A 16,717-nucleotide genomic window follows, 5' to 3' on the forward strand; every position below is an offset into this window, starting at 1 on the left:
TTAATTGGTAGAACTATAAAATGTGATAAAAATAAATTTAATTAATTAATTATTAAATTAATAATATTTTATAAAAAGTAAATAGATAATCTAAACAGTAGATTGAAGAAGATAACGTGGAGAGTCCTAAAGACCAGTATGGTAAGAATCTCAATTCTGCAAATGTCAAGTTCCCTACAAGGCAAGTACTGGATAATCAGAAGGGTCAATTGGAAACCTTCCATTCTCAGCAAACAGAAGGAATTTTGGGTCAACAGTTCAATATGTAAACTGTTCCTATAGAGAATTTTCAATCACAGATTCGTGATAACTACCAGGACCTCTTTCTTGAAGGTGACATGGCTGCTGAGGTGGAACAGGTGGTAGTTCAGGTGGAAAGTCTTAATAATATGGAGCAGGAGGGGTATAATGGCGAGATGCAATCGAATGCTAATAAATATTTGAATTCTCCAGAGACCGCTGTAAGTGACGAATATGCAGCTACCTGCCAGCTAGATGACCCCAAAGGTAGTTCTAAATGGAAAAGGAGGGCTAGATTAAAACAACATGTGGTTGAGGGTGGCATGACCACTAGGAAGGCAGGTAAGGAGAGAGACTCTCTAGCAGGTTCTACTGGCTCTCAAGAGGAATTTTTGCATGATGAGAGCAGGAGAAAGAAAAAATGCAAGAAAGCTGAGGTGGTTGATAATGTTTTGCAAATGGTATTGGCAGAGGCTGCTTTGTAGCCCTGCCAACAGCCATGAAACTCATAAGCTAGAACTGTCAAGGGCCTTGAAACCCTCGGACAGTTAATTACCTTAACCTCCTAGTCAAGGACAAGTGCTCAAATATGGTATTTCTCATGGAGACAAAGTGTTCAAAAGCAAGAGTTGAAAAGGTTAGCAAAATTTTAAAGTTTGATGCTTGCTTAATGGTAGAAAGTAGAGGAAGTAGTGACTTGCACTAATGTGGAAGAATCATGTTAAAGTAGTCATTTATAACTACTCGAGATGGCATATCAATGCTCATGTTACAAGTGATCTAGAGGCATAAACCTGGCTCTTCACTGGCTTTTATGGCCATCTTGAGACTTCTAAAAAGGAGTATGAGCTGGGAATTCTTAAAGTGCCTTAAAACAATGGCCTCCATTCCATAGTTTTGTTGTGGTGATTTTAATGAAATAATTTGCCAAGGTGAGAAGGTGGAGGTGTTCCTAGGCCTTACAAATAGATAGAGATTTTTAGATATGCTCTTGAATGGTGCTCCTTAAATCCAAATCTAACCAGAGGATAAAGGTACGCTTGGGCTGACAATAGAGGAGATCAAAACTTTACCAAAGAAAAATGGATCGAGCTCTCGCTAATCCAGCTTGGATGCAAATGTTTCAAGATGCCTGCCGCACTTTGGAACCTGCTGTGAAATCAGACCACTACCATTACTTATCTTCTTGGGTAATAAAAGGTATCATGGCAGCTTTAAGACTAAATGATGCAAATTTGAAGTGGCTTGGACATTAAAGGAAAACTATGCTAATACTAGAAATGAGGCTTGGGGGAAGGTTGTTTATGGTGACAATTCTACTACTATTATGAATAGAAGGCTGCTCAACTACAATTCTGCTCTAAAGAAATGGAATGTTAGAGCAAACAGAAAAACTCCTAGTGACATCAGACATAAACTGAAAAGGCTAAATGAGTTGCAAGAAGAAGGAAGAGGGGATCATGTAGATTCTATATTCAAGCTGCAAAATGAAATTGACCAATCTCTAGCCGAGGAGGATCTTAAATGGAAACAAAGGGAAAAACAATATTGGCTACAAATGGGTGATAGAAACACTAAATTTTACCATCTACATGCCACTCACAGAAGGAAAATCAATAGAGTCTCTCAAGTCTTGGACAATAGAAATTTATTGGTGACTAAGAAGCAACAAATTGGGACTACTTTCTCCAACTTTTTCTCTGAGCTTTACTCCACCTCTCATCCCTCTGGTATTGAAGAATGTCTCATGGATATGCCCCAAAAAGTGACACCTGAGATGAATGAGATTCTATTGAAGGAATTTATTGAGGAAGAGGTCAAGGTGGCAGTGTTTCAGATGAAAGGTTTAGGCTCACCAGGCCCTAATGGGTTCCCAGCTTTATTTTATCAATCCAATTGGGAATTGCTTGGCAAAGATGTTAACAGTTTTGCACTCAAAATTCTAAACAAAGGAGGGTCCTTGGATGCTGTCAATAAAACTTTCATTACTTTGATTCCAAAGGTTAAAGAGCTTGAAAAAGTTTTTAATTTTAGGCCTATTAGCTTATGTAATGTGATTTACAAAATTGTTGCAAAAGTGATTTCAAATAGGCTAAAGCTTGTATTACCTAACATCATTTCCTTGAATCAAAGTACTTTTGTACCAAGTAGAGCCATCACTGATAACATCTTGGTGGCTTATGAAACTCTTCACACAATGTCAACTAGAATGCAAGGAAAATCAGGTTCCATGGCTTTCAAACTTGATATAAGCAAGGCATATGATCATGTGGAGTGGACCTTTCTATCCTCTAGGATGTGCAAACTGGGATTTGAGAGGAGCTGGATCTCTCTGGTGATGAATTGCATTACTTCAGTCTCCTATTCAATACTTATCAATGGTGAACCTCAAGACTCTTTCAAGCCCTCTCTAGGACTAAGGCAAGGGGACCTTCTCTCCCCTTACCTTTTTATTCTTTGTGTAGAGGTCTTATCATGTCTTCTTAACAAGGCTGAGATGAATGGAAGCATCACTAGTGTTCCAATGAGAAGAGGTCCTATATGAGTTAATCATCTTTCCTTTGTTGATGATAGCATGATTTTTTTGTAAATCCAATTTTCTTGAATGGAGCAAATTAATGAGGATATTGAACTTATATGAGCTTGCTTCTGGTCAATTGCTAAACAAGGAGAAATCCTTCATATTTTTTACTAAGAATACTCGACCTGGGAACAAGAGAACTATTTTGCAAATTGCTGGAATGCATCCAACAGGTTCATTTGAGAAATATCTTGGTCTCCCTGCCATGGTTGGGAAAGCCAAAACTGCATCCTTTCATGGCCTTATTGATAAAGTGTGGTCTCGAATAACTAATTGGAAGACTAATTGTTTATCTATTGCTGGAAACAAGGTGCTGCTCAAATTTGTCTTGCAAGCCATTCCTACTTATACCATGGGGATATTTCTTCTCCCTCAGTACATTACCAACAAATTGGACCAGTTATTAAGGAAATTTTGGTGGGGTTTTGATGAGGACCAGTCAAAGATTCATTAGGTCAAGTGGAGCAAACTCAGCAAATCAAAGGATCAAGGTGGATTGGGGTTTAGGAGCTTCAACAGTTTCAATCTTTCTCTTCTAGCAAAGCAAGGGTGGAAAGTACTTACAAGTCCTGACTCTCTTCCTACTCTCATCCTAAAATAGAAGAATTTCCCGCATGCTTCTATCATGGATGCTAAAATGGGATTTAGGCCTTCTCTAGCTAGGAGGAGTATGCAAGATGGCCTAAATCTGTTAAAATAAGGCTATTATGGAGGATTGGCAATGGTTTACAAGTGAAGATATGGGAGGACAGATGGCTGCCAATACCTCATTTACTAGCTCGTAACACTAGCAGCAATGACAGAACAGAAGTGACTCGGGTGGTTGATTTAATTGACCCAATTATCAGGAAATGGAATGATATTATGTTATCTAACTTGTTCCCTCAAAATAATGTGGACATCATAAAAACCATCCCCATCAGTTTGGGTAATAGAGTCAGTCGAGTGACTTGGGGAGGCACAAGTAATGGCATCTTCTCCGTGAAGAGTGCCTATCATTTTCATAGAGAACTACAGTCTAATCAAGAAGGTGGTACCTCAAATGTTCAAGATCATAATGGTTCTTGGAAATCTTTGTGGAAGCTACAGGTGCCAAATGGAGTAAGGATGTTCCTTTGGAAAGCATGTAATGAGGCTTTGCCCACTTTTAACAATCTGTACAAGAGGAAAATTTTAGATGATAACCTGTGTCCTATTTGTCATCTAGAGGAGGAATCTTCAAGGCATATGCTATGGAGTTGTGGGGCCGCTTAAGATGTTTGGTGTCAAGCAAGTAGACCATTACAGAAACTATCTCTGGAAGGTGCTTGTTTTAAGTCTATCTGGGAACAAATGTTAGCAAGATTGCCACAGCATGCTCTGGAAGAAGCTGGTATGATCTTAAGACTCATCTGGTCTAGGAGGAATGCTTTCTTGCATGGAAAAGAATTTAGACACCCTAATACTATTCTTCACAAAGCTTATGAAGACCTGAGATGCTTTAAGGCCATTAAAGCAGCTGCTCCTGCTACTACAGCTACTGTTTGTTCCCTTAGTATTCAAAGTTGGAAAAATCCTCTAGAAGGAAGATACAAAATGAACTGGGATGCTTTTGTCAATGAGTCAAGGAGTTTAATTGGAATTGGAGCTATTCTCAAGGACTGCAATGGATTGGTTCCTGGTACGCTTAGAGCTAGAAGGAATCTTAGACTCTCTCCATATGCTGTAGAGGCATATGCTATGATGATGGTTGTCCTGTTCTATAAAGAAGTTGGGATTCATGAGTTCATTCTTGAAGGTGATTCAATGTAGGTGGTCGAGAGGTTGCAGAAATCCTTGGAGGATTGGAGTCCAGGAGGTTTAATCATAGAGGATACTAAAATTGTGTTAAGGTCATTTGCAACTTGGAATGTTTGTCATACTAAAAGGGATGCTAATATGGTTGCTCACTTGCTAGCCAGGGATGCCCTTTTAAATGAAATTGATCTTTATGATCTTGAAAGGATACCTAATTGTATTAAGCAAGTGGTATCTTTTGAATCTTTATAATTTGTTTGCTTATGCAATGAGGTCATCTTGATTTAAAAAAAAAAAAAAAGAATTGGAGGTTTGAGGTTGGGAAAGGAATGTGAAGGATAAAGTGATAATGGACTGTCAGCTCTCAAAATTCAAGTCAATGTGATCAGCAAGAGGCCACTGCTACCTACAGTAAAGGGAAGCAACATCGAGATCTCAAACCAAGCACCAGAGGAAATGGAAATCTGCTCCCTCTAGCTAAGCCTTGTTAGTTAGGACTTAGGATTCTTTTTCTTTTTTTTTTGTCCTTTTGTAGCTGGTCATTGTTTTATAATTTAATAGAGTGGTTGTGGGTTAGATATTGATGGAGTGGTTGTAGGTTAGGTATTCTTTGTCTCTTTTGATTGATTAGAGTATCAACGTAGGAATTGTATATAGGTCACTTGTTTTGTACATCCAAGTAGTGTGAATGAGAAGATTTTCCATTCTTCTTTCTTTTCTCTGTTTTCTTCTTTCAACATGGTATCAAAGCGCCAGGCTCTACAACTTGGAACATTCTCCTTTGTCATCAGTCAGCCCTTTCATCATACAACTTTGCTACATTAGTATAATTTTCATCTTTTCCCTTTGATTCTCATTCATTTTCTCTGCAATGTCAGAAGAAGAGACCCCTACTATGACTCATAACACCACACCAAACATTTCTCCTTCTAAAAATCCAAAGAGCCCCTTCTATTTACATCACAGTGATAATGCCAACATTGTGGTGATTGTTCCACCTCTTACTAGTCCGAATTACCTTTCATAGAATCGGTCTTTTACCCTAGCCATTTCTGTGAAGAACAAACTTGGCTACCTTGATGTAAGTATACCCACACCAAACCTCACTGATTCACTTTACATTCTGTGGTTGCGCTGGAAGAGGGCCATTAGCGAACATTAGTTGAAAGAGAGCCATCCTTGTCGCCGAGCCGTCGGGATTCACCGTATGTTCATCCCGAGGAATCTCCAGAACGACGGTGGGAGGAATCCTATACTTGAAGCGGAACGCCCTGAGGCCATCACCGGAGATGAAGGAAACCCAATGTTTCCCCCAGAAATACAAAGGAACAGGATCAACTTTGGGTGCCATCACAATGGAGGGAAGTGACAAGAGAGCAGTGACGAAGAGAAGAGAAGGGAGGAAAACACAACGACTGAAGAGAAGGAGAACGGGAAATGGCAGAAACACGAGAGAAGAAGGCAGAAAGAAATGGTGAAGAAGAAGGGGCAGTGGGCCTTATATAGTGAAGGCAGGATGGAGAGTACGGAGGAAACGAAGCGGCACTGACATCAGCAAAGTCATCAAGCGCCACGCGATGCAAGGCTTCCAGAACGACGACATGAATGGAAGGTGTCGTGTCAGGAGAGTGAGGGGCACGTACCAATAAGGTCCCAAGATACGAAGGGACAAGCGCCAACGCGTCAAATCAATCCTCGGGAGAAGGGGAGAGGCAGCCCATCAACAGTAGTCGACCTCAGGATCTTGAAGCGCTGGAAGCCGAACAAGCGACAATGTAATTAAAGGTATTATGAATTCCCACCATGTGCACGTGATAGGAATTCGTGGGGTACTATAAGGGAGGGGCCCATCCTAGAAGGGCCCAGGCCCGAAAAGGCCAAGCCTAGGAGCTAAAGGCCCAAGGGCAAAACCCTTCCGTGAGTTAAGGGTCCAAGTTGGAGAATCACGTGCTGAGCTTGTGGTTGTAAACCTATCTGGGAACGCCTTTTAGAGCCAAGCTTGGATGTGCCAATGAGATCGTCTCGAGGCTCAGCTGCCTACTGGGGCCTACCAAAGGACGTTGGGCAAGAAGCCCAGCTGCACGTGAACGGCTGAATGAGCTCAGTCAAGTCAAACTCAAGGGACGTCGTACTCATGAAATGCATGTGTCAGGAAACCCGACACACAACGGCACTAGCACACCCCACGTACGAAGGATGACTCGTCCACAACCTAACACCTGACTCTGGCAGGAAGCGGCAGGACAGGCCTAGCACGGCAGACACCTGACACTCCCGACCTCTCAACAGCGGCACATGTCTAGCACAGCTAACACACCACAATCTCCTCCAACTGCGAGCTGACACACTATGGCAATAAGAAATGAGTGGTAGCAAGTCTAATACCTGACACGCCATGACCTCCATCGATAGTAGGACCCATATCATGTATAAATAACGAGCATCCCTTCTATAGGAGCTCTCTCTTAACTTTTGATTGTCCTAGCTATTCATCAGAGTATTTCATAGAGAATCGTTCACTGACTTTGGCATCGGAGTGACCCCGGACGTTACCGAAGCCCTTTCTCTTTGTTTTCAAGTAGCGTGAGCTTGGTTATCGCGGAAATAATCGGCTACGAAACACGACATCAACACTTATTGTGGCGCCCCCAATCCCCTTATATAAATACACAGGGATCGAGACACCAGGATGCTGACAATACGGTCACACATCCCAACGAAGTGCCAATGTGTGTACATGCAACAGTGTACAAATAAAATAACGCAGCGGATAGTGAACTAAGTATCAGAATTTATTTACAATCAAACATCAGTAAAAATTTAAATAGCAGTTATACAGTCATCCATAAAAATATATTACAATAGTTTTCAAATAAACAAACGAGTGATCCCAGATCACTCCTCGGGCGGAGTCGTCTCCTCAGGCTCGCCCTCCTCCTCCTCATCTGTATCAAAATCTGCGTTACCACAAAATGGTATCGCAGGTAAGTATGACCCAAAATAACAACATAATATAAAATGCATTAAATGCAACTAACATGCATGCACATGAAAAATATGCATTTTACTCAACACATTATTTTCCCCGAAAATAATTATTTCAACACACGCCAAAATCCCATTTTGGCCCAAAATATCCGTAAAACATTTTCCAAGAAAATGATTTATCCAAAAATCCAACTCTCACTATTTTCCCAGAAAATAGTGCATTAATTCCATATGCACCATGCATTAATTCCATATGCACCATGGCCTCCCCTATGGACCATCCGCACTTCCTGGCTTCGTAGCGATGCCCAGTTCCGCGCCCAACGCGTACGTGGCCAGACATCCTCTAGTCCCCGCCAGTAGAAGGACCATGGAGTCGGCACGAGACCATCTCGTCCGATCCCATTGTCGCCCGGCGACAACCCAGGGGACGTTACTCAGTATATTCCGCTCCCGAGTAACCAGAGGAGCTCCACCGAGATAATGCCCCATCTCGGCTTGGGGTCGTGATACACACGGACCCAAATTCCATACTCACATGAAAACCCAGTTTTCATAAACACATGAACATGAATGCAATACACGAAAACCCAGTTTTCCTTTACAAACATGATCATGCGTGCCAAATGCAATGTACATGAACCAACACAATATCCAAACGAACAATTACCAATCCAATCAAATCCAACCAAACAACTCCAATCACCAATCCATCCGACCCCCGAACTCCTCGGACTCAGTCCGGCATGCCAAAAAATACAGTGAAGTGGGTTAGTGCAAAAATACATTTAAATTACGAAAGTTCTTTGGAGAAATACTTACAATGCTATATAATAATTTTTCGAGGATCACATGTGCGCTCGAAGTGGAAAAATAGCTATCGAACAGTGTAAAATACATTGTGGCCGTGGGTCACAGATACCCACTTTTCAATGGTGACAAACGAAGACTCAAATTTGATAGAGTAGGGCCTAGAGAGGTCGGTGAAGCTAGTGGTGGTGGTGGTTTGCCGTGGGTGGCGGCGCAATAGGCGGTAGAAGACCAAAATACCCAAATCAGAAATGTAGATGGTGGAGCTTCACCGGTGGCGGATCGGAGCTGGGGTTGGGTCCAATAGGTTGCTAAGAGGTCGAGGATGAAGTGGTGTGAAGATGGTGGCCAATGGTGGTGCAACGGCGGCGCTGGAGCGAAAGTGACGCCGTGGCTTTGAAGGGCTACTGGTGGTTAACGGCGGCGCGAATGGAGGTGAGGTTGGTGGGGTAAGGTCGCCGGCGGCTGGGGAACCAAATGGGGTGGGCGGTGACGGTCACGGCGGCGGGTTGGGTATGGGCGACGGACGCACAGGAGAGAGGGAGAGCGGGCTGGGCTTCGCGCGGGAGAGAAGGAGAAATAAGGAGGAAAAAGAAAAGAAAAGGAGAGGAAAGAAAAATGGAGGGAAAAGAAATGAGGTTCAATCCTCATAACTTGGGTCACAAAAATGATCCAACGGAAATGATTTCAAAATTTCAAGTTAAATAAAATAATTTAAACGTAATGGTAAAGTCAAATTGAAATAATTAAATCCCACAGTAATTAATTAAATATGAAAAATAATTTAAGTGCACAACAATAAATAAATATTAAGAAAGCACATAAAAATTAATTTTCACCAATTAAAAAATCCTAAAAATAATCCAATTAAAATCCAATAATTTTAAAACAAGAGAATAATTTTTGAATAAAATAAAAATAATACTTCAATAAAAATACACTAAAATACGGGGTGTTACACTTATACTAACTAATATATACTATAGTTAGACTTATACTAACTAATAGTCTAATAGTCTAATATTATACTAACTATTAGTAATAATTTTGATATTATAACTAAACGGTGTCGTTGCACCTCCAAACTCCCAAACCCTAAGAGCTAAGGGCTCGTTTGTTTTCAGAGATGAGATGAGATGAGTTGATATTAAAGTTAAAAAGTTGAATAAAATATTGTTAGAATATATTTTTTAATATTATTTTTGTTTTGAAATTTGAAAAAGTTGAATTGTTTATTTTATTTTGTATAGGGATTTGAAAAAGTTGTAATGATGAGGTGAGATGAGATGAGATGAGATGAGATGTTTCCTGAAAACAAACGAGGCCTAAGATGGTGTCGTTGCCCCTCTCTTCTTCACTCTCTCACTCTGCCTCTTAGAATCTACTTCACAAGCATCTCTGCCCTTTCACGACCTCTCTACCCTCACGAGTCACGGCCTCACCTCTCGTCGCACACACAGCCCCTCGACCCCTCTCAACGCTGCGCTGCCCTCTTTGTCTCTCACCGTCTCACACTGCCCTCCCATCTCTCACGCAATCGACAGCCCCTCTCTCATGTCTCTTTGCTTCGATGGTAATTTTTCTTGATTAGATCTTTATTTTTCTAACATCAATACTCAATAGTGAAGGTTGAAGCTCTGTTTGTTTAATCTACAATGATATGTTTGGGTTGCAGACTTTTAGTTTTTTTTTTTTTTTTTTACCACATTAGCCTAAAACTCTGTTTCTTTTGTTTGATTAAGATTAGCATATTGTGATGATATCAATACATGATGAAGCCAATGGGTTGCATTCAGATTATATACGCCTTGGGGTTTTATGCACTAAATTATGAAAGAGTTGGTGGAATCATTTGCAAAGGGGAAGTAAAAGACATAACAAAAAGAGAACAAGAAAAATAAGTCTGCAATCTGCGAACTTTCGTATGAAAGAAATATGTATGATAAAAAAAAATTAACTTTGTAACTATGTACAAAAGATTTTAATACATTAATGGGGATGCAATTGTGAATCTTCGTGCTCAATCAAGTATGTAGTATTTGAACCTTGTCATTTGAATTAATAAAACCTCATTTTCTTATTAAATCTAATAAAATCACAGTGACAACTGACATTAACCCCTTAAATAATATTTTATACATTATCTTGCATGTGAGTAAATCTTGGACCCAGATTCATTTTCGAATGTAAGATTGTGATATTCTAACGATATAAGAAAGTCCTAATTGTTTTGATGCGATGGAATTTTTGGCATTAAAGTTGAAACATTTAAATATTGTACTACTAATTGATAGATGAATTCAGAAAATCTAGAGAATGCAGGATCATCTTATTTATCCAACACATCGACCGAGTAAAAATACAGGTTTCACAATGGTTAAAATTTTTGTCATGCAAGAGGCATGTTTGGCACAAGATTATTGGTTCTAATATATATTGGTTCTACTAGTAGTTAAAGAGAATGGTTTTACTTGACATTGAATGAAGCAAAATATAGTACTTGGTTTTAGTAATTTTTAGTAATGTAGATTTTTTTAATAAAAGTATAAAACAGATTTTTTATAAAGTAGTTTTTTTTAATAAACAGATTTTTAATGACAAACTGTCAAATTTACATTTCAAAAAAAATCGAAAAACCAGACCTAACCAGATCGGAAATCGGTAAAATTGAAAGTACTAGTTTAAGAGGGTAATCGGTACATAATCAGTTTTGAAAAATATAAAACTGGTACATACCGATTCAATCTTAAATTTTATTCAAAATCAGGCCAGATGGATTACACTCCTAAGAGCATTTTCATTGGATTGGCCAAATGTATCTTCAAACTTATCCTTTGCTCGCATAGGGGAAGCACGTAGCCATGCACCATATTGGGGGGTTTTACCTCCATGTCGTGATTTACCAATTGAGGTTTCCAAACAGCCACTAGCACCATGTTTTATAATTCCACAATTAAAATAGAAATTTGGCAGTCTTTCATAAACAAAGGTGAGCCTAACTCTAATGCCATTCAACTGCACTGTGATGCCTCTCATTAATGGCTTTGTTATGTTGATGTACACCTTAACTCAAAGATAAGGTCCCCAACCCACACCCTCTTCATCCACATTTATCTCTTCAACATCTCCTATCACACCACCCACTCTTTCTCCTATAAGTTGTGTCATGCCTCCTAGAGGGAGGCCATGCACTTGGATCCATATTGGTTTAGAAACAAAGAGGTACTTACTTGGAGCAGTGAGGCCATTATAGACATCTAGACAAATGAGATTCCTGTAAAAATTCCAAGCCTTGCCAACCTGAACCCTTTCCATATCATGGGCACACTGGAACTCCATCAAGAACAGATTATCACCTACAACTTTGATCTGCAATTCCTTCCTTGGCCTCTAGTTCTTTACCATTGTATTCTTAAATGCATCTCTGTTTATTGGTTTATTAGCCACCACCAAACCAATAAGACAGAGCTTTCCCCTTCGAAAATTGCTTCGTCATCCTTCAACTCAAGTAGCAACTCCTGTTGTTCTGCTTCTGTGAGGCAAAATTTGTCCCACTGTTTGATGATGTTCTCAGCCATGCAAGAGAATATTGTTACGTAAAGACAAAAGTGTAAGAGCAATTCACCATCCTCCACAGTCAAAATTAGGAGACTAAGACCTGCCAAGAGTAGGGAATTTCTCATCAGCGAGAGCTAGGTGACCTTACTTCGGCCCCTAATTCCCTTGAAACTACTTAAAATGTTTTCATATTGCTTTTCCCTTTGTTTAAATTATATGACGCCCCTCTATTTTCTTATGTTCCTAATTTCTAGCATTAGACCATGGTCCATACCCATTCCTTAACGCAATACAAATACCCCATCCATTTGGGATGATCAATCTCTCTTTGATCAATCATTTACATTATCACTTGTTCTAGGATTCATTATATCTTGTAGGAAAAATTCGCTTGTAACCCATATGCATATCATTATCAGTGGGGGCGAATATTGTCTTAAAGAAAGCAACATTATAACGAGTTTCGAAACAATCTCTTTTTCCTGACTATTTTTTGTTTTGGAGTCTCTTTGCATCAACAATATGAGGTGTCCAATCTATTTGGGCGTCCATGTTTTGAGATGATGTGTCCATACTATCCATGCCAACCTTAATAAAAGATCACGTTCATTTCATTAGTAAATGACATACCAAAATATTCAAATACAATAACTGACGTAAACAAAGGTTGTCATTTCAATGTGTAGACTATCTAACTAGGCTGATAAAAGTACAACAAAGATTATTAAACTAATCCCATAAAGCATGTCACCCACATACTGATGGCTAGAAAAGGTTGTGAAGGTTGTGAACTGTTCATTGGATGACTTACTTCGTACCTTGGTAGTCGATCACTTGAAGACTTTTGGGAAGAAGTAGTTTTCAGACAGTGGTTGCTTATAATTAGTGGACAAACAAGAGCACAATATTCAAATTTCAATCCGTATAATATATGGGTACAATCCGCGCTCACCACACGCTTTGTCTGCTAATTTTTATAAAAAAGAAGGTGAATGTCCACGATGAAGATTTATATTTAGGCATGGTTTGGTTTTACAAATCTATAACATCATCTAAACTCATCTCATCTCAATATTTAAAGACCATTCAAACACAAATATTTTTTAATTTCAAAATTTCAACTTTTTTATCTAATCATTTTCTAATCATTACAACTTTTTCAAATTTTCAAATAAAACACAAAAAAAAAAAAAAAGAGATTCTAACTCTCTTTAAACTTTATAATTTTTTCCTCTTATTTTTCAAAATCCCATAAAAATCTCTATTTACAAATTATCTCACTATTATTCAGAGAGTTCTCACCTCATTCATATGTATAACCAAACTACTAGGGATATACTTTGGAAGAATTTGTTATTGTTTTCCTCAATTTATTAAATCTCATACCTTTCTGAAGAGTGTTCTCTTTATTACCTATTGTAAGATGGAGGGGCACCTGCATGAACAATCCCCTCCTATGTCGTAACGGCATGTAACACATAACTTAATGGCCATCCTTATATGGGATTCATTATAATTGTCATAATTAATAGCAGCGTTAAGCAATACAACTCAGGCTGTTGCTCAGTTAGTGGGGCAATCACTGGAGCCATCATCAGCCAAGTCAACATGGGATGATTTTGTTTCAGATACTTAGCACTTTCCTTTCATGAACTTTGTCTTGCTGTATCACCTTATTTAGGAAACGTATATACTTAGCATACTATCAAACTTTCCTTGTATATAAAATTTCCTTGTAAATGTATCTTCTATATATGAAATATGTAGAGAAGGGTGTATATATTGATTGCTACACTCTGTTTTTGCTTAATTTTTCATGGTATCCAGAGCTACAGGCTAACGCCCTTTCCTGCGTACCTATACACTTCCGCAAAATGTCTTCCTCGTCCATCACTTTTAATCCTCCAAACATCGCACAATTGATTTCGGTACGGATGAATGGCACAAATTATCTCAATTGGGTTTCTCAATTACTTTTGATTTTACAGAGTAATGACTTGCTGGGTTTCGTAGATGGTACGGAGCCATGCCCATCAAAATTTCTTGCAAAATTTCTTCTAGCCAACTCTAATGATAATGTTGGTGCTCAAGAAGTTAATCCAACATTTCTTCTTTGGACAAAGAAGGACCAATTCGTCCTCAGCTGGCTGAATGCAACTCTGGCTAGGAAGGTTCTGTCAATGACGTTTGACCTTGATACATCTCGAGCAGTCTAGCTTGCATTAGCCAATAGGTATGCCTCCCAGTCCCGATCCCACATCAATTACCTGAAGCGGCAATTGCAGTCTATGTCTCAAGGTGGGAAAAGCTGTGGAGAATACCTTCAGGATGCAAAGTCGTGGGTAGATCATCTCATCTCATCTTATCATTACAACTTTTTTAAATTTTCACATAAAATATAATAAACAATTCAAAATTTTCAAATCTCAAAACAATAATAATATTAAAAAATAATATTTTAAACTTTCATCTAAAACCAAGAATTCTCATCTCACGATCCAAACCTATTTAGATCTCTAGTTTGACTCTACTTGTATTTAGGTTTGGTTTTGTGTCACAGACCTTTGAAAGCATCTTATCTCAATATCCAAATACCATTCAAACACAAATATTTTTTAATTTCAACTTTTCAATTTTTCATCTAGTCGTTATCTAATCATTACAACTTTTTCAAACTTTTAAACAAAACACAAAATACAATGAGATTCTAACCGTTTTTTAACTTTATAATTTTTTATTAAGTTTTTTCTCTCATTCCCGAAAATCTCGTAAAAATCTTAATTCAAATCATTTCACTATTATTCACAAATTATCTCACTACTATTTATAGATTTCTCACATCATTTCATCTGTGTAACCAAACTATTAGGGATATACTTTGGATGAACTGGTTATTATTTTTCTCAATTTATTCAATCTCATACCTCTCTTGAGAGTGTTTTCCTTATTATCTATTGTAAGATGGAGGGGCACCCACATGGGCAACCCCTCCTATGCCATAACGGCATGTAACACATGGCTTAATTGCCATGAGTTACATGCATGAGAATAAAAGTGGCAATGACCACTTTATAGCAAGGATTAAAGGCTAACCTTTAAGGCCATCAGTATGTGATGCACATGGTTTATAGCCCCCACAGATACTTCTATGACAATTCTAAAAAGAAGATAAAAAAACTCTCTTTTTATTCTTTCTTGGAAAGTATCTATGTTGTGGGTGTGTTTAGTGTTACTTTAATTTATTCTACATAGACACTTCACTACTAAGAGGAAAAGCTTGAAGCTTGCTGGATTATCTCTTCAGGCTGGATAGATTTGTGGAACAACTCAATAAGCTGTGCTTGAGGTATTCTGTTGTGCACTCTAACATTGGTATTAGAGCATTTTTTTTTAAGTTACTTCCAGTTTATAGAAAGTTTATTTTTTTGCATGTATTTTAACTACGACGAGTGCCACTTATATATATATATATATATATATATATATGTTTTAAGTTTTAGAAACTCTGTTGGCTGAGCCGCCCAAAGTATCAGCGGTGCCGCCCACATCAATAGCAGTGTAGCGTGCACTGTTGTGGTGCTGCACGCACCCTGGGGTTGTTGCGAGCACCCAGGTGCAGAGTGCAGCGTTGCACACTACTAGTGGTGCAGCACTCACCATGGTGGTGGTGCGCACACCACAGTTGTGCTGTGGGCACTGCGCTACACACCATGGTGGTGCGGTGCCAGCCAGGTGCTGGAGGAATGTCATGTCTCGGTGGTGGTAATGGTTGCTTGTGTGTGTACGTGGCGGTTGCAGTGTGTACTATTCTTGTGAACAGTGCCCTAATGCAGGTTGAAGATGACTTATGTCATCTGAAATGGGCTTGGGCCCTTGGCCCATTCTTCTTGAAAAAAAGGGTGCTGGGCTATTTTTTTAGTGGCCTAGTGTTTACAAGCCCAAAGTTTTTTTTCCCAAGAATAAAACAAAAAAGTGGCACACTTGGTTTTTAAATCTAGGACCATCTCATAAAACCAAGTTGGGCGCGCCATTGGGCTCCTAATTTCTCTTGGTTTAGATGGGGTTTATAAATGTATTTATAATACATTTTACACTTTAAAAAAATCAAAAAAATTTGCATGATTTATTTGTTTAGATACATACTTTTGTTTTCTTAATCCATATTGTTATATTTATTGTGATCTTTTATTTAATATTTTAGATTAAATGTGATTATATGTATGTGTGAAATAAACATGTGGATATATGCTTATTTTATCAACTATGTATATTAATTATGCTTCAATGTTAGAAATTAGCCTTTATTTTTTTACGATAAGATAGAAAGTTCCCACTAAGTAGTCTTAGTTAGTACTGTTAGTGTGAATGATAGATTGAAAAAATTGTGCTGACCACAGTAAAAACTGTAAATGTACTGTATAGCCAAAGGATTGCGGTGACCCCAATAAGAACTATAAATACACTGTATAGCCAAAGGATTACAGTGGCCCCAATAAGAATTGTAAATGCATTGATGGAAGAAGAAAAATGGTCTATAATAGTATTAAAAGAACACATTGTAGACTGGTCCAACAGGTAGCCGTAGTTTAAGTAGCTGTCTTTGTTGACTGGCCTAACAAGTTATCGCAATCTGAGTAGCTATTCTTGTAGGCTGACCCAAAAGGTTACTGCCCTTTTAGTAGGATCTGTCTTTACATGTGAGTAGGTCTAGCTGAGTACTTAAGATAGTGGGAGTATGGTTGAGATTAAGGAGGATTTGATCTC

Source organism: Juglans microcarpa x Juglans regia, chromosome 6D (genome assembly GCF_004785595.1).
Source record: "Juglans microcarpa x Juglans regia isolate MS1-56 chromosome 6D, Jm3101_v1.0, whole genome shotgun sequence".
NCBI classification, from domain to species: Eukaryota; Viridiplantae; Streptophyta; class Magnoliopsida; order Fagales; family Juglandaceae; genus Juglans; species Juglans microcarpa x Juglans regia.